Consider the following 15,080-nt stretch of genomic DNA (forward strand, 5'->3'; position numbering starts at 1 on the left):
TGATGAAACGTGGCAACAGAGAGCATCTGAGAGCGGCTGACATCAGAACCAGAAACTGTTGTGGCCTCACCGGGGCGGAGCGCCTGACACTCTGTGACATGACCAAATGAGTAAATCATGCAGCACACGCGCCCGCTTTATGTTCCTATCGACTTTATGCGGTTTACAGAGTAACTACATGAGTGCAACTGGAGGAGTTTAATGGTGAATGAGCCCAGGGAAAGGTGGAGCCCCTGGGCAACATCAGCTGGCACTTTACTTAATCACACTAACCGTGTGTGCGTGCGTGTTTTCACGTCTTCTCCTGATCTGCTGGCCTTTTACGTCATCCGCCTTTTCGTACAGTTCAACACGATGGATAAAGTTGCCTTTGTCTTTGCTTCTTTTGGCAGTCATTCTGCCAAGCATGATGTGTGCGTTAACAGGTTTATGGTTTATTGTGAGCAAGTTCTTCACACATTTTGTTTTGGGGATCAAAAGGTCAAAGGGAGACGGAACCTTCCAGATCGTAAAACAAACACATCTTTTAGAACAGCCTTGGCAACCACATTTTATTATTTTTTTAAATGTTCTTTTTCTAAAGTAGAGCCAAGTATGAGTGAAGTGAAATGTGTACCTCTATTTAAATTTAGGGAGGGGTGTGTGGATAAACGGACAGAGCCATGGCTCTTTATTCAAGGTGACTGCTGCTAAAGTAAAGCCCTCCTACTCTCAGGGCAGCTCCTGATTCATAAGTTCCGGGCTTAAACATCATAACGTTCTGGAATTATTCCGTCTATCCTCTGCCTTCCACTTGGCTTAAATTCCTGCTGCTCACCTCCGAATGAACGCATAAAAATGAGAAGATACAACCCCCATTTTCTATTCTGTCCACTGTGGCTTTTTAGAAAGAGATTTGAAGTGTTTAATGTTCTTCTTCAAAGCTTTAAATGGCCGTGCCCCACCCGATTTGTCAGAGTTAAGGAGTTTTAGTTAACATAATGGCAAACTCCTTTTCAAACTTCACCCCCTGAGTCATGTGCTACATATTACTTTTTTAAATCAAAGCTCCAGAGTTATTTCTTTAGAATGGCTTTTAATACCCAGCTGTGTTAAAGGTTGCTTTTTCCTGATTAGTTCAATACATGAAACTCGTCCCCTCGGTCCAAACCCTGTCCTTCCTTCTTTGACGTCTTCACACATTGTATCTCTTGAGCAATTTGCAGCTTCGGCAGAATTTGCGGCCGCTCTCCTTTTTGCCAAATATCTCACTCGTAAAGCAGTTGCTTTCAGCTAAAGGCAGTAATCTCTCTCATGCTCGGCTTGTAGGCGAGGGCAGTAACCGCCTGCCTCTCCGGCTCATCAGCCCGTCAGGCAGTAAATCAGAGCGTGCCCCTGCAGGAGCCCCGCTGTGCGTCACAGCACTTTACACTTAATAACCTTCCTGCAGGTACGCTTGCCTGTCACACATTTGATGGCTTTGTGCTCGTGAGTCTGCGCATGAAAATGTATTAAAATGTATTCTGACAACACGCACGGCTTCCGCTTAGAGGGAACACTTTCAGCCCGTCTGAAAAGGCTCTGTGATGTTTGCGACGGTCTTTTGTCACAGCATCAGAGAAAAACTTTCCCAGTTTTAGCCCCCCCCCCCCCCCCCCGAAGTGAACTGCGACGTGTTTGTTATCAGTTTCTGCAAATGCCGGAGAGCTTTCCGAGCCGGATGGAGAAGCCGGGCATGGCAGAAGCTCACAACTGGAGAGAGACAGATGTTCTCCTTCAGATAGCGATCTGAGCGTAGAACAAGAGAACAGAGATGTCTTCTCTGATTATTAATCCGCCTGTTGTCTGAAGACGGGGAATACTTTTCCATAGCACGGTGGAGAATCTGCTGCTTGGGGCCCCCATCACACGCAGGTAGCTGATCGCTACATTCAGAAAAGTTTCTGTTTTTTGTATCCAAATCATTGGCTGTTTGCGATCTTGGCAAACTGCAATTTACCTTTGAGTTTCAAAGCCTGCTGAGATAAGAGAGAGGGGGATACGGCAGCTGGCAGAGCGAAGGTTGTTTTTGACAAGGAGAAACTTCAGAGCCACGTTTAATCTGCACCTTTGAACCTAAATCATCCTGAGCAGCTGTGAGAGGAGGACCTACAGCAGGTGATTACCAAAGTCAGAGGAAGAGCAGGAGAGACACAGGTCCTGAGCTAGCTGAAGGGATACCGCTTACAAATGGAAAACTAAACACCATTTCTCCCCGGCCCTCTATCTGTGACACATACGCAGATATGGGATTCAGCATTCATCACTCAAACGCTAGCGGCTTCAGGGCTTCTGGGATTGAAAGTACGGGGTTCACTTTGTCTTAGGACTCGAGTTTCAATCACTCAGCAACAGGAGGGGGCGACGAAGTGCCTGAAGTCTCGGCTGCATGCTGTAATAGAAACGTACAGAGAACAGAATATATTCATCTGGAGATGTGACAGATAAGAAAAAAATCCTTAAGAACACAAATGCCAGAGAAGAATCAGCCAGGAAAGACAAGGGGGCAGTGTTGCTCAACCATGTGTGTGTGCAACCGTGTGTGTGTGTGTGAGAGAGAGTTTCTGATGCTAAATAAGAGTATAGAGAGATTCATCTCCAGCATTTTTTCCTGCAGTACCTCATACAAGCTTCCTGAGATGTCTCAGAACTAATCTAGTTTATTTTAACTCTGAAAACAAACATTCGGAAGCCATAGATCTGCAGTCCCAGTAGGGATGGGAGGGGGGGTATGAGTTCGACATATTGATTTCAAGGGTTGTGACCGCTTCTGACATCACAAATCAATGTTCACCTCACCCATCAACATTTCTTGCAGAACAGAATCCCGGCGTGCCAAAGGAAAATGCCTGATTCTCCACTCTTAGCCTGCACGACTCTTAAATTTTGTGAGTACTTCGCTGAGAGATGAGTATCGGTGGCCCGGTGCAGGTGCTTTTAATTATCTGGGTTTAATGGTGCTTTGTAAAGCATGACGTTAAAGATGCGTGACAGGAATGCTGAGGAAGCAAAAAGATAGGGTGCACTGCTCCACCCACCCACCCACCCACCCACACACACACACACACACACACACACACCTCAATGAGCTCCTCCTAATGGTTCACTGCAAATTTATGGTTTCTGGAGAACACAAGCTGATCTGATTTGCATATTTCTCTTCACCCCACAGGGCAGAAATATATATCATAGATCCTCTACCTTTACCAGGATGAACTATAAAGGGAGAGGAAGAAGAAAATAAGTTCTTTTTTGGGTGGTTGCTTATTGTTCCAGCCACATCATTCCACCACTGATGAACATTTGAAAAAATATATTTATGCTTTCAAGGTCTCTCTAATTTGATTGACTTCCACAAATCATTATTGCCCATTTGCTAATTGAGGCCCTTTGATTAGTGAGTTAAATCCCATCCTAATAACAATGAAAACCACAGTGTAAATACCACAGGAGAGCGTAGCTTTAAAGACGTTTTATACAACATTTATCCCAGCGCCGGGGCTCTCTTTAGCACAAACCATTTAGCAGCATTTTGACTCATTAAATCCCGTCAGTGCGTCAGCATATGAAGATCTCTTCAAACCTATCAGAGAGGATTCATCATCTTGTTGAGCAGAGAACAATCATTCTCCTTCTCAATATTTTGCTGACAGTTTATGTAGCTGCATTTATTAACAAGGGGGGACAAAGGGGGGGGGGGCTTTTTTTTTTCTTCCTGCATCTAAAACCTGCTTTAGTAAGTGAAGAGACATTCTTGGAAGGAAGTCATTTGGAGAGTGACGTTTATGTAGAGTGACACTTGACTGCTCTAGATTACACTTGTGTTCTGATAGGTGTGTCAGCAGGCTCCTGCTCTCAGTGTGACGTGGGGCGACTCAAGGATTCTGGGGGGATTCAGAGCCTGCAGATAACCAGACCTGCACAGGCCAAACTCTGGCTTACCGGTAAATTATCATCATCATGACACAAAACTGGAAACATCTGTCTGTTCCATTCAGCGGAAATCTGTCGCAGAGGTGAATTTTGGGAGATTTTCCACAGAAAGTGAGGCGTGTCTGTGCAGACAGTCACCCTGCAACCAGATCTGAGGAATTACGACGACAGCGCGTTGGATATCGTGGCTGAGCAAATGAAACATGGGTAACATTGTTGTTGAGTTTGTCTGACTGGAGACTCTTAAAAGAGATCGCTGGAAGGTTTAGATAGAGGTAAAAATATTTAATTACAACTGATCACTTTTTAAATGCAAAGTATAAATATATTTTCAACTCACAGCGCTATAACATAAACTGCAGCGTTTTCCGCAGGATTTAGGGCTGTGACTTGTCGTATATGTGAACTATTGTTCAAACGCTCTGCTGCTCAGTATCAGACGCGCTCGGCTCAGCCGTGGCGCACGTTGAATTATAAGTGTTCTAGCATGGAGCTTTGCTGACAGCGCCACAAAGTACTGCATGAATAATAGGCAGTTTTCTCTGCACAGGGTATAAAAGTGATGAAGGTGCGTGGGCGTGTTTTGGGCACTTTGGAAGAGAAATGGAGAGTGTGCATTGAAAGATGTGATTAGTCACAGGTGTTCAGGCTGCTTTCCTTGTGATGCTGAAGTGTTTGTGCACAGGACAAATTCTAGATCTGAGTTGAGGGGGCAGTCAGTGGTATAATTTATACACAGCGGCGGTGGCAGACTCATATGTAAGAGAGAGAATGCATTAAGATTAGGGCCAGATGTTACACGTAGAGTATAGATTTTATTGGTGCCCTTAACATGGAAAACTAATGGACAACGCGCCTTGGACCGCTCGGCCATCCTGACATTGGCTGCATGAGCAGCTCCAGCAGATGCATCAGCGGCTACTTCCTGTTCACTGAGCTCCTGCCACCCCCAAACTGTGATTCCAGCCTAGATTTATAGCTGCGTTTTTACCTCACTCGCAAAAAAGATGTTAATGAAGGCAACCAAACCTCACGTCTCAGCAGATGGAGACCATCTTAAACGTGTGTTTCGACAGAGCAGACTGAACTGGACGGGGACAGAGCATGTTCAACATAGGGATAATGCATCCTAAAACTGATCTGCTCTGTCTCAATCAAATGTCCCACGCTCCACATGTTTCCATCAGTCACTATTGCAGCCACCACTAAGAGCACATCAAACCTGACCACAGCAACAGAGAACTCAAATCTATCTTTTCTCCTCAGATCAAACAAATCCATTTTTCAATTTGTGAATGAATCTTAACTTTACACCAAGGTCAAAGTCAGACTTTTGAAACAATAAAACAAGGCAGCCGTGTTATTGGTGGGCCGTGTTCAGCAAACAACACGGAGCCACACGATGTAGAAAAAGTACCAGGCCTGTGAAATACTCCCTGCACTTCGAAGAGAACTCCAGAAATATTGCGTGTTTGTAGTGGGCATTATTGTCTCCTGTCATATACCTCTATAGAGCTCAGAACTGAGCCCAGGAGGCTGCACATCACAGCTCCGATTATTAATTCATCCACTCCAACTGGGATTCACCAAAGTACCGACTATATAGAAAATCAAAAAGGCTACATTTGACGTTGTGTAGAAAGAAAGCAGACGAGTTCATGTGCTGCTCCGTGTAACATCGCCCGTATGAATCAATACAACCTTCGTCTCGGCTACAAAGACCCACTTCACATTATATTATTGGCATATTAGGCTGAGATTTTATGCATCATTTGGGTGATTCTAAAAACAAGGACACATTAGTCATGTTTTGTTCTTGTGATCTGCAAATAATTTGTATCTGGAGATCATCCAATAAACCCACACACAGAGTGTGGCACGTATGCACAGCAGCATCATTGTTCTGAAGAAAGGAATGACATGAAAGGATGAATTAATTAGCAGCCCACCTTTATATTCATTGTTCTCGTCAAGGCCCTTTCTTATCCTTCACTATTTGTTGGATAAACGCAAATACTTGCCCTGAGATGTGAACAGACACACAGCAAATCATCCCAACAGGCCTCATAATCCAATGCATAATCCAAGCATTCATGGTCCCTCTGCAAGACAGGACCAACGTCCACAGACAAACAAGAGTCCAGTAGCCAAATGGTGACAGGAAGTGACATCAGCAGGCAGGATTTTATGATCACTAATTTCAATAATATTCCAACCAGGAAACTGTTCGGTTTCATCCCACTATCCTTGTCGGATAATGTCGTAATTAGTTATAACACAGGAGAATGAACGTCACTATTTAACAGACAACATTTATCTGTTTAATTTGGCCTATGTTTCTCTCCTTACATTCCATTACACATATCAATAAAACAGGCACACTGCTCCCGGCAGACATCTGTAAATATTAGCTACTCGGCCTACTTTAGAGCCGGAGGCTACGAAGGAAGCAGCGCGGCGGTGATTTGATGCTGCTGACTATCACAGATGACGATCGGTGCATTCACGCTGCTCTCCTCACACGAGCTACCTTGTTACGCTCTGCTGCCAAATCCCTTGGAACTGAAAAAGTAACACAGCATCAGTGAAGGTGAAGATGGAAAGTTGGTGAGAGAGTGGAGATGTGAGGGAAAGCATGAGATTCATGTCAAGTTTGGGCCTGTGCTCAAGTGTGAGGCACTGAAGTGCATAATTAAAATGGGGGTGTTGAGATGCTCTGTTTTGGCTGATAACGGTGTCAGTGGGGCATAAAATCTGGGATTTCCTCCTGCAAATAAAAGTTTGTTTATTTTAAAATTAAAGTGTAAAATAAAAATAGCAACTCTGATTTAACAATATCACTTTGAAATGCATGCAGGGAAATACTAAAAACCTATCATTGAAAATCCACATTAGAAGGAGAAGAATACTTTATTAGATCCCAGAGGGAAAACTACTGCTTCTGCAGTACGTAGCTGTTTGTGGGTTCTGTACCTTGGTTCAAGAGCACTTGTACAAAAAATCTACCAGCATCACTTTTGATATTTTACAATTTTTTTTGTGAGTGAATGGAAGGGAAGGGGGAGGGTTACAAGCAGAAAGACACCAGTCTTCTACAGGTCGAGCTACTGCTGCCCTCAAAGCATAATGCTGTCACAAGTGGGATTTGAACGCATCCCTATGGGGACTCCTGTGACCTGAACATAGGAGTCATCCCGAAACAGAAAAACAGGCGATGGTGAACAAGACCATTGTGGAGATTGACACCGGGCAGAAGAGAGCCATAACAACATGTCAGAGGATGAAAACAAGCATCTGTAGAAGCGTCAGTAGTTGACGGAAGAGGTGAGGAAGGTGTGCAGACCTCAGTGATCCTGGACCCAGAGGCAAAGGTTTGAAAAGCTTGTGCTGTCAGAAGTGGGATTCGAACCCATGGCTCTCAGAGAGACTGCGACCTGACCGCAGCGCCTTGGACCGCTCGGCCATCCTGACATTGGCTGCATGTGCAGCTCCAGCAGATGCATCAGCGGCTACTTCCTGTTCACTGAGCTCCTGCCACCCCCAAACTGTGATTCCAGCCTAGATTTATAACTGCGTTTTTACCTCACTCGCAAAAAAGATGTTAATGAAGGCAACCAAACCTCACGTCTCAGCAGATGGAGACCATCTTAAACGTGCATCTCGACAGAGCAGACTGAACTGGACGGGGACAGAGCATGTTCAACATAGGGATAATGCATCCTAAAACTGATCTGCTCTGTCTCAATCAAATGTCCTACGCTCCACATGTTTCCATCAGTCACTATTGCAGCCACCACTAAGAGCACATCAAACCTGACCACAGCAACAGAGAACTCAAATCTATCTTTTCTCCCTCCTTTGCTTCCATTTTTTATTATTCAGTGGTAAAAATCCACAGCGAGGTCCTCATTTGGAGAGCTGGATGGAGCGCCTCTGAGGGTGCAGAATGTCGATGCTGTTCCCAAGGCAACCATGCAGATATGTTGGCTATGGCTGGACCCATCAAGCACTTATCATCAAATATAAACTAAGCCTGATTAGTGGTTTAGGATCTTTCTGTGTGGCGTTCCTCTGTTCTGAGTGTAGTTAAGGGACATGCTTATATAACCCTGACACTTTCACCTCTCCACATAATGGAAACTAGCTAGAAAGACAGGAATCCTGCAGAATCTAAAACTCTCCGTGGCAGGAATCTCCTAAGCGTTTCATCAAGTAGTGACGTGAGCAGACCTCTGTGGCCCTGTGGCCTTTTGTCAGGAGCTGTTATCCTGTTACGTCGAGCTCTTCCAAGTCTTCCGTCAGTGGTGCGTCTATTCCCGATGCAGTGTTTTCCACTGGCTCATCCGCGGTGTTCCGCTCCAAATTTACAAGCGAAGCCCTCATTTTCATTTTTCCTACATGTCTCACAACCTTCTGCGCCCCTCATGGGGAAATGGAGAAAATAACCCCTGCTGCAGAATGGCGTTAATTAGCAAGCCTGCTTTTCCTTTTTTCCAAAGCGATGCGTGTCGACACGGAGACCACAGTGAGGAGAGGGCAAACCGCAACGGCCCATTAAAAGCTTAACCTGGATATGAGCTGTCAAGCACATCTAACACCGGGAGGCCATCAAAGACAGACCACACATTGCTGGCTGCATGAGCCCATATTTACCATCTAAATGGGCCCAGACTCACAGGTTAAATCCGAACCGTGCGCTTCAGACACAGCTGGATCGGCCATGTGGACACTCTGGCAGGATCATTCTCTCAGCTTACCTCCGCACGGATCCGACAGTTCAGTCGCCAATGTGTAATCTACCAAAAAATAATGAAATAAATAATAATGAATGGAGCAGAAGCCTCTGCAGCCCTTAAAGACATAACGATGTGTGTAACCCTGCAGAGTAAGACTTTACCCAATTACTGGACTTACTGTATCTTCCTGAAACTGGTTCATTATGAGCTTTAAACTCACACCTCACCTCAGCCTTCACCGCTGGAGCATCACTAATCCAGATAATCAAATGACTTGGAGGATTGTTGAATGTATCAGGATTGTTTTACCCTCATTTTCCTCTTTAATAGTCTCTGTTAAATCGTCCATTAGTGCCTGGATGCAGCGAAATAATTCAATGACACTGATTGGAAGAGGCAAAGGAAGGAAAATGACTAATCGTCTAAATTCTGCAGGAAAACAAAGACACGTTGGGCTGTGAAAGGATTTCTGCTGAGCGACAATAGCTAGAAATAAGTAGAATTCTCTCTGGTCTGTTCTAACTTTTCCTTAAAAAAAATACTTCAAGGCACTAAAGGTTTCTATTTTAATTTGGAATTTCACGCAGCTTCCAAGGGCTTTAATGTGACGCGTTCAGGAGTTACAGTAGAAGAAGAGTATAACTACTTGTGGAAGTGATGGATTATGTGTCGTGGCAGTACTGCATCTAGCTTAATCAATCACGGATGAAATGCAGCACCCAGGGAGCCGCATGGGCAGCACGTGTCAGCCACGCCTCGGTGCTAGCTGATTAGCAGCTGCCAGCATGCTAAAGGCTCAATTCAAGAGCAACATCATCAATCTGGAATTGAAAGGCATCAATTTCTGACACGGTGAATCCTCGTGTGTTCGCCATGTGGTGCGTTTAAGATCGAGTTTAGATCGCTCTCACATCTTCCTCATGTTTATTTTCTTTTTTTCTTTTTCGCTAATTGTTTTAAATCGTATTTCCACTTAATCCTTGAGTATTTAAGTTGGGGCATTGCTTAATTGTCTTACATTTTCAGTTAGGACAGGATTTGAAAGATAAACAGAGGCAATTACAAATTAGCTTTGATACTTGCTGGAGGGCTGAGTCTGCACCATCATTTACACAACACTCACGCTTATTTTACAATACCTATGAATCTTGAATGTCATCCTGTTTTGGGCATTATTTATTCGCTCATCCCCATCTGTTCAGGCTATGTGTTCTTTCTGGCTTCATGTTTTCAGTGTTCTCCGTAGCTTTGCCATGTGTGTTCTGACTGTTTCCGTGTCCGCATCAATTCCTGCATTAACTTGCAGCTTCTTGTTTGTCACAGACCTCTGCAGTTTATGAACGTCGGTCCTTGTTTTAATGATTCACCATTTTTCAAAAGATTTCCCACGAGTAGCTGAATTGATTTTCTGATTTTAGATGGTTTTTGATGCTAAAGTGTATTGTAGCGTAGCTTTTCTTTTCATTTTTTTTTAGCTATTGTTGCTCCAGTGCTTCAGGACTGCTGGTTATTTGAAACCATAAACAACTCTCTCGTCACACATATTTCTACAGCATCGGTTATGTAAGACACTCATTTATTGCAGTCTGACCAGAATTAGCCTTCTTTTCAGACGCATTTCGGTGTGTCACCTCATATTCCAACACTGAGTTTGCAGCTAGCTAATGTGTTTGTTCAGTCTGTTATGTAACAGGCTAACCAGGAAAAAGGGCAACACGAGCAATTACGTGTAGTCAGATACTCTTCATGGGCTGATTTCCAGCGTGTGCTCGTGTCCTGCATTAGTCAGGAATAAACGACCTCGCTGGGCTAAAACTGCAACTAACCACAAATGAAAAGTTTCTTTTGACTGAACACACACGTCAGGTGTGAGGGATTCTGGAGAAGCTGTCACATTTGTTCAGCATGAACCTGCCTGTCTCAGAGAAGAGAATTTGATGCCTGCGGTGGGCATACCAACTCTGGGGCTCTTGCTCAAGATGCTAATCACGTTACACAGAGCAGAGCTGTGAACACTGTTCTCACTAAATGACATCAGGACCCCCCTCTTTCTGCCCTGAGGACTCGAAGGCTCCGAGCTGATGGGTAACACTTCAGGCTCTGTAGAGATCCAGGAGAGAAGAAGTAGACAAACAAGAGTCAGAAACCATCCAGGAAGAAAAGGATCTGCAACCATTTGATTCTCCTAAATGTATAGACTGATTTCCTGAAGGTGTTCCCAAGATCTATTTAAACGCTGCAAAGAAACGCATCAGTGAACTAGTTTCAACTTTATCTGACATCATTTAAACTCAAATTTCCCCCCAGAAAACATCTATTTCTCTCTCAATTTCCCTCCCTCACTTTGCAAGCGGATATTCAAACCCACAGGCTAATTCACTCGTGATGGCTAATTGTACCTGCCATCAGACCTCTCATGATGTTACTATAGTAACACAGCAGGTGTCAGCCTCGTGGATGTACTGTTGATATATGAGCCTGTCCAGACAATATGGTGCACATTAATTAATTATGACAAAGTTGCATATTTTAAAGATGGTGCCTGCTTGGTGGATTTTCTCCCTTTTTTAAACCGTGTGTGAGGAAAATGAAGGGCATGTTTGTTGATACAGTACGATTCAGGTGTGTGATATGAGCAAACAGCAGTCCGAGTTTTTCCCAGAAATAAGCTCAGTGGGGAGGAGCGAAGGCGAAGGTGCAGGGAGACTGTTTGAGCAGCGCAAATAAAGCACGTTACACCCAGACTCCGGGGAGACCCGGGAGGTGAAGAATTCCGAGGAGGTTCTGCAAGCAGATGAAAACGTGATGATAAAGGGCAGGCAAGCCCCACTCGCTGACTGCATTAGCCCGAAAGAAAGAGAGAAATCAGACAAATATTCATGTTCAGAAAACAGCACAAGGGCCATTTACTTGAGCAAAAGCAAAGAAATGCGCTGAACAGATAAAAAAGCAGCCAGTAAACACGGTGGCGTGTAATAGGTCACGTCAGGGTGTGGAGAAGGGGCCCGACAGCGTGGCGGATGAAGCAGCAGCTAACCTGGCAGGCCATTGAACCTGATGTCATCCGCTGTCGTCACAGAAGATTTTCCCCCGTCTGGTTGCTGCTTTGCTCGCATCTACTCTTCGCTGCATCTGTAGCGTCACTGGTTGTCATGGAGACATCGCAGAAAATGCCAGTACATGAGCAAAGATGTTATATAAAGATGACCATAGCAATGGAGATGGAGAAGAGATGGAGACAACAGAGAGGAGTGTGTGTTCGACTTGGTTCATATTACCACCGTCTGAGCTAATCGGTGGGATTAAAGTGTGACCACATTCAAATGCATTTGTAGGGTCATTTGTCTTGTTCCATATAAGCATCACCTGGTGTTCTGTGTTACACCTGTGTGCTCTGCTCTCACTTGTCTAAAGTCTGATCTCTCCCATATAATAACCCCGCCCCCCACCCCCCCAATCATGTCAGAGATCTTGTTTTCCCATCTCAGACTCCATCTGTGATTAGTTCTTGTTTGTTGTTGTTTGTTGTCTGTGAGCACCAGGTCCTCCATGCAGACCTTGGACTCCCATACTCCTCCTAGTGAGCTGTCTGTGTGAGGCCAACATGAACAGCTCTATCCTGGACATCACAGGACGCATTCGGATTCTTTGATTTCCGTACAGACTTGGTTATATTGCCCTCGATACTCTCTTCTATGCTTGATTATTTGTTGGATTCAAACATTTCTCTAAAGGACTGACAGCATAGGTACACAAGCAAATGTCATCTTTCCCTGCGTCTTTATTGGGATCATGTCTGAGTCCATGAGCACGATTTCACAGTAATAAACAGGAGTTAAAACCTCTCGCCTGCGGCAAACGCCATCGGATTGAGCGTATTTTCTCATAATTCTCAACACCAGCGATGCCTTACATGATGTGACTGGCCAGGCTAATGAATGTGAAACGGGAGGTAAAAATCAATATAATGAGGCCTGACAGCGTACAAAGAGGAAATGAAATATAAATGGGCGTTTGTGTCATCTTTTCTACGCGACACAATCAGTCACACAGCTCAGTGTTGCATCACTGTGGAATCTCGCTGACATACAGGCAACAAAACAGCTTTAAATTTAGATTCTCTAATAATTTCATCTGCTTAATAACTTGATACACTTTTCAGCCACACATAGAAACCTGCTTTTTTATTTTATTTTATTTTTGCATTTTCTGCTCCTACACTGTTGCTTATCTGCAGACTCAAGCGGCCCTGGTAGAAATTAAAAGTTCCCCGTTCTGAATGTTTTTCCAGAGCTTCAGCGCTTGTGTAAGTGATCTCTTGACTCTCGCAGCTAAAAAAGCCTCGCCGCCTCTGGACAAACGGATCACTGATGCTGCACAAGAACTCGTTGTGATATTCCAGCATGGGCAGCTGGAGCCGTTTACGTGCAAGCTAATGAAATGTTTACTCACCATGAGAGAAATCACCACTGGACCTTGTTAGCCTAATGAATATCCTCCTACTGGTATGTGGATGTGATTCTTATCTCTGATTCTGCATTTGACATATAAAAAAAGCCTCCCGGGTTGCGTGTAATTAATGGTGGGAGACGGCTCCTGTGAGTCTTTCTGCCTGGTACTATTAAAGCTGCAGGAGGCCAGATTTCTGCACCTTTGTGAAAGAAATGTGTGTATTCTGTTAGTGGGGACAGGGTCGGGTCTAATTGTGTGTATGATGTCTGTCTGTTCCATTCCGTCCATCTCAACTTTTCCTCCAGCTTTAGGCCTTAGACACCCCCCCCCCCCCCCCCTTCCCGGTCCTGCTCAGGGTTTATTCCTATTAAAAGGGAGATTTTCCAGGCACTTAAGGTCGTTCAGGGTTCAGGTTCAGATCCTCGGATGCTCTATGAATAAAGTTTAACTGAATTGGATCCAAATAAATCACAGTTTCACATTTTTTTAAATGCTGATATATTCAGGCATCAGCTTGTGCAGTTTGGATTTTTACAGCACTCAGCTCATACAGAGTTGACATTCTAATTTATTATGGGGAAGCTTTTATTTATAGCTGCGTTGTAGATTGAGACTTCCTTTCAGCAGCAGAACTGTGTGATTGGTTGTGCGGAGATTAAAATCAAATTCAGCCTTAACGCACAAGGACAAAATACCTGGAAACAATGGACGCCTCTGCGTCGGATGGATTTCAAAGATTAGTCTTAAAGATGATGTGCAAAAAACAAAGGCCGGTAGCACGCACGCCCACACACTCCACGGCTCCTGCTGTAGCGGCATCAACTGTGATGCGGCGAGTGAGCGTCACCATCATTTGTGCTCTTGTGTGTTCCAACAGGACCACGCGGCGCTGACCAGACGTTGAGGTGTGTGAGCCTTCCATCCCTGCTGCCACCCAGGCTAAAATCATAGATTGTGAGTACAACCTGCCTCCGTCCTCTTTCCTCTTTTATGAGCTCAAGGCTGAATGCAGGTTTGTTTAGGATTGCTGGTTAAAGCACGGTGAGATCGTGAGTGTAAGAATTGGACACAAGGCAGTGCTGGAAGAACACCTGAATTAGGTGGAGAACTTTTTCAAAGTCTTTTAAACTGTATCTCATTCAACAACAAAAAAAATAAAATCCATCCCCGCAAGGATTAAAAGCTAAATCCTTTCTCAATGTGAGTCAAAGGCAAAACTAAGACTGGCTTAAATGCATAACCTTCCTCATGCTGACAGGCTTCGTGCTTTAGGCTGCTCCAAACAGCCGTGCGTGCTCACTCTGAGAGTTCTCCCCTCGAACCCTCTCAGAATATCCCGTCAGAGGTTTCGAACTTCGGTGGAAGGTTGCTGTTACATCACCTCGCTCAACAATGCAGCAGCCGTGTGCCCGAGCGAGCGTGCACGTCCTGCAGCTTTTGCTCACATCTGCAGTTCTGCATTGAGCCGGTGCCAGCGAGCAGAGGCTTGATGCAGAGCGGTGGGCTTTGTGCTGTGGCCGGGACGCTCGGCCAATGCCCGTCGCCCTAAGAGAACGGGTGTGAGGGAGTTTAATAATGCGCCACAGCAAATGACTGCAGTCAACACCGTTAGCAATTCTGCTGCAGTCATCAGCAACGGTGCATTAACATGCTGCGCTTATTACGCCGCTTCTCCTCCGGTTTAGAACTCTGAGACTCAGGCCATCTTTGTTACGTTACCACTAAGAGAACACTTGGATGCTGATTAGCATATTAGATGGAACGCTCTAAAACATCAAAAACATCTTGCGTCAGGATAATAATCAACTGAGGTTTTACACTTTCTCTCTGTGAGGTTTGATTTTTTTTCCCCTGCATAACAACAAAAGGAAGGTCTTGGCTGGTTTTATTGATCAAATGGATCAAATGGGAGTGCTTAAGACTGGATATCCCAGTGCTCCA

General features: G+C 44.7%; 1 protein-coding gene and 1 non-coding gene across 4 annotated transcripts in view; one reads left to right on the forward strand and one right to left on the reverse strand.

The window, feature by feature from the left end:
- The window catches only part of frmpd3 (FERM and PDZ domain containing 3), a 54,540-nt gene that overhangs the window by 12,512 nt on the left and 26,948 nt on the right, over window positions 1-15,080 (forward strand). For 2 of the 3 annotated variants that reach the window (XM_057043311.1, XM_057043317.1), the window contains exon 2: window positions 14,017-14,093. The exons of the other annotated variant lie outside the window; for it this stretch is intronic. The gene's annotated coding sequence lies outside the window, so the exon portion shown is untranslated. The remainder of the gene's footprint in view (window positions 1-14,016; window positions 14,094-15,080) is intronic. 3 annotated transcript variants of the gene reach the window in all.
- trnal-cag (transfer RNA leucine (anticodon CAG)) lies at window positions 7,340-7,422 on the reverse strand. The gene has a single exon. It is a non-coding gene; the product is annotated as a tRNA-Leu (tRNA).

The sequence above is a fragment of the Takifugu flavidus genome, chromosome 9 (assembly GCF_003711565.1).
Source record: "Takifugu flavidus isolate HTHZ2018 chromosome 9, ASM371156v2, whole genome shotgun sequence".
Classification (NCBI taxonomy): Eukaryota; Metazoa; Chordata; class Actinopteri; order Tetraodontiformes; family Tetraodontidae; genus Takifugu; species Takifugu flavidus.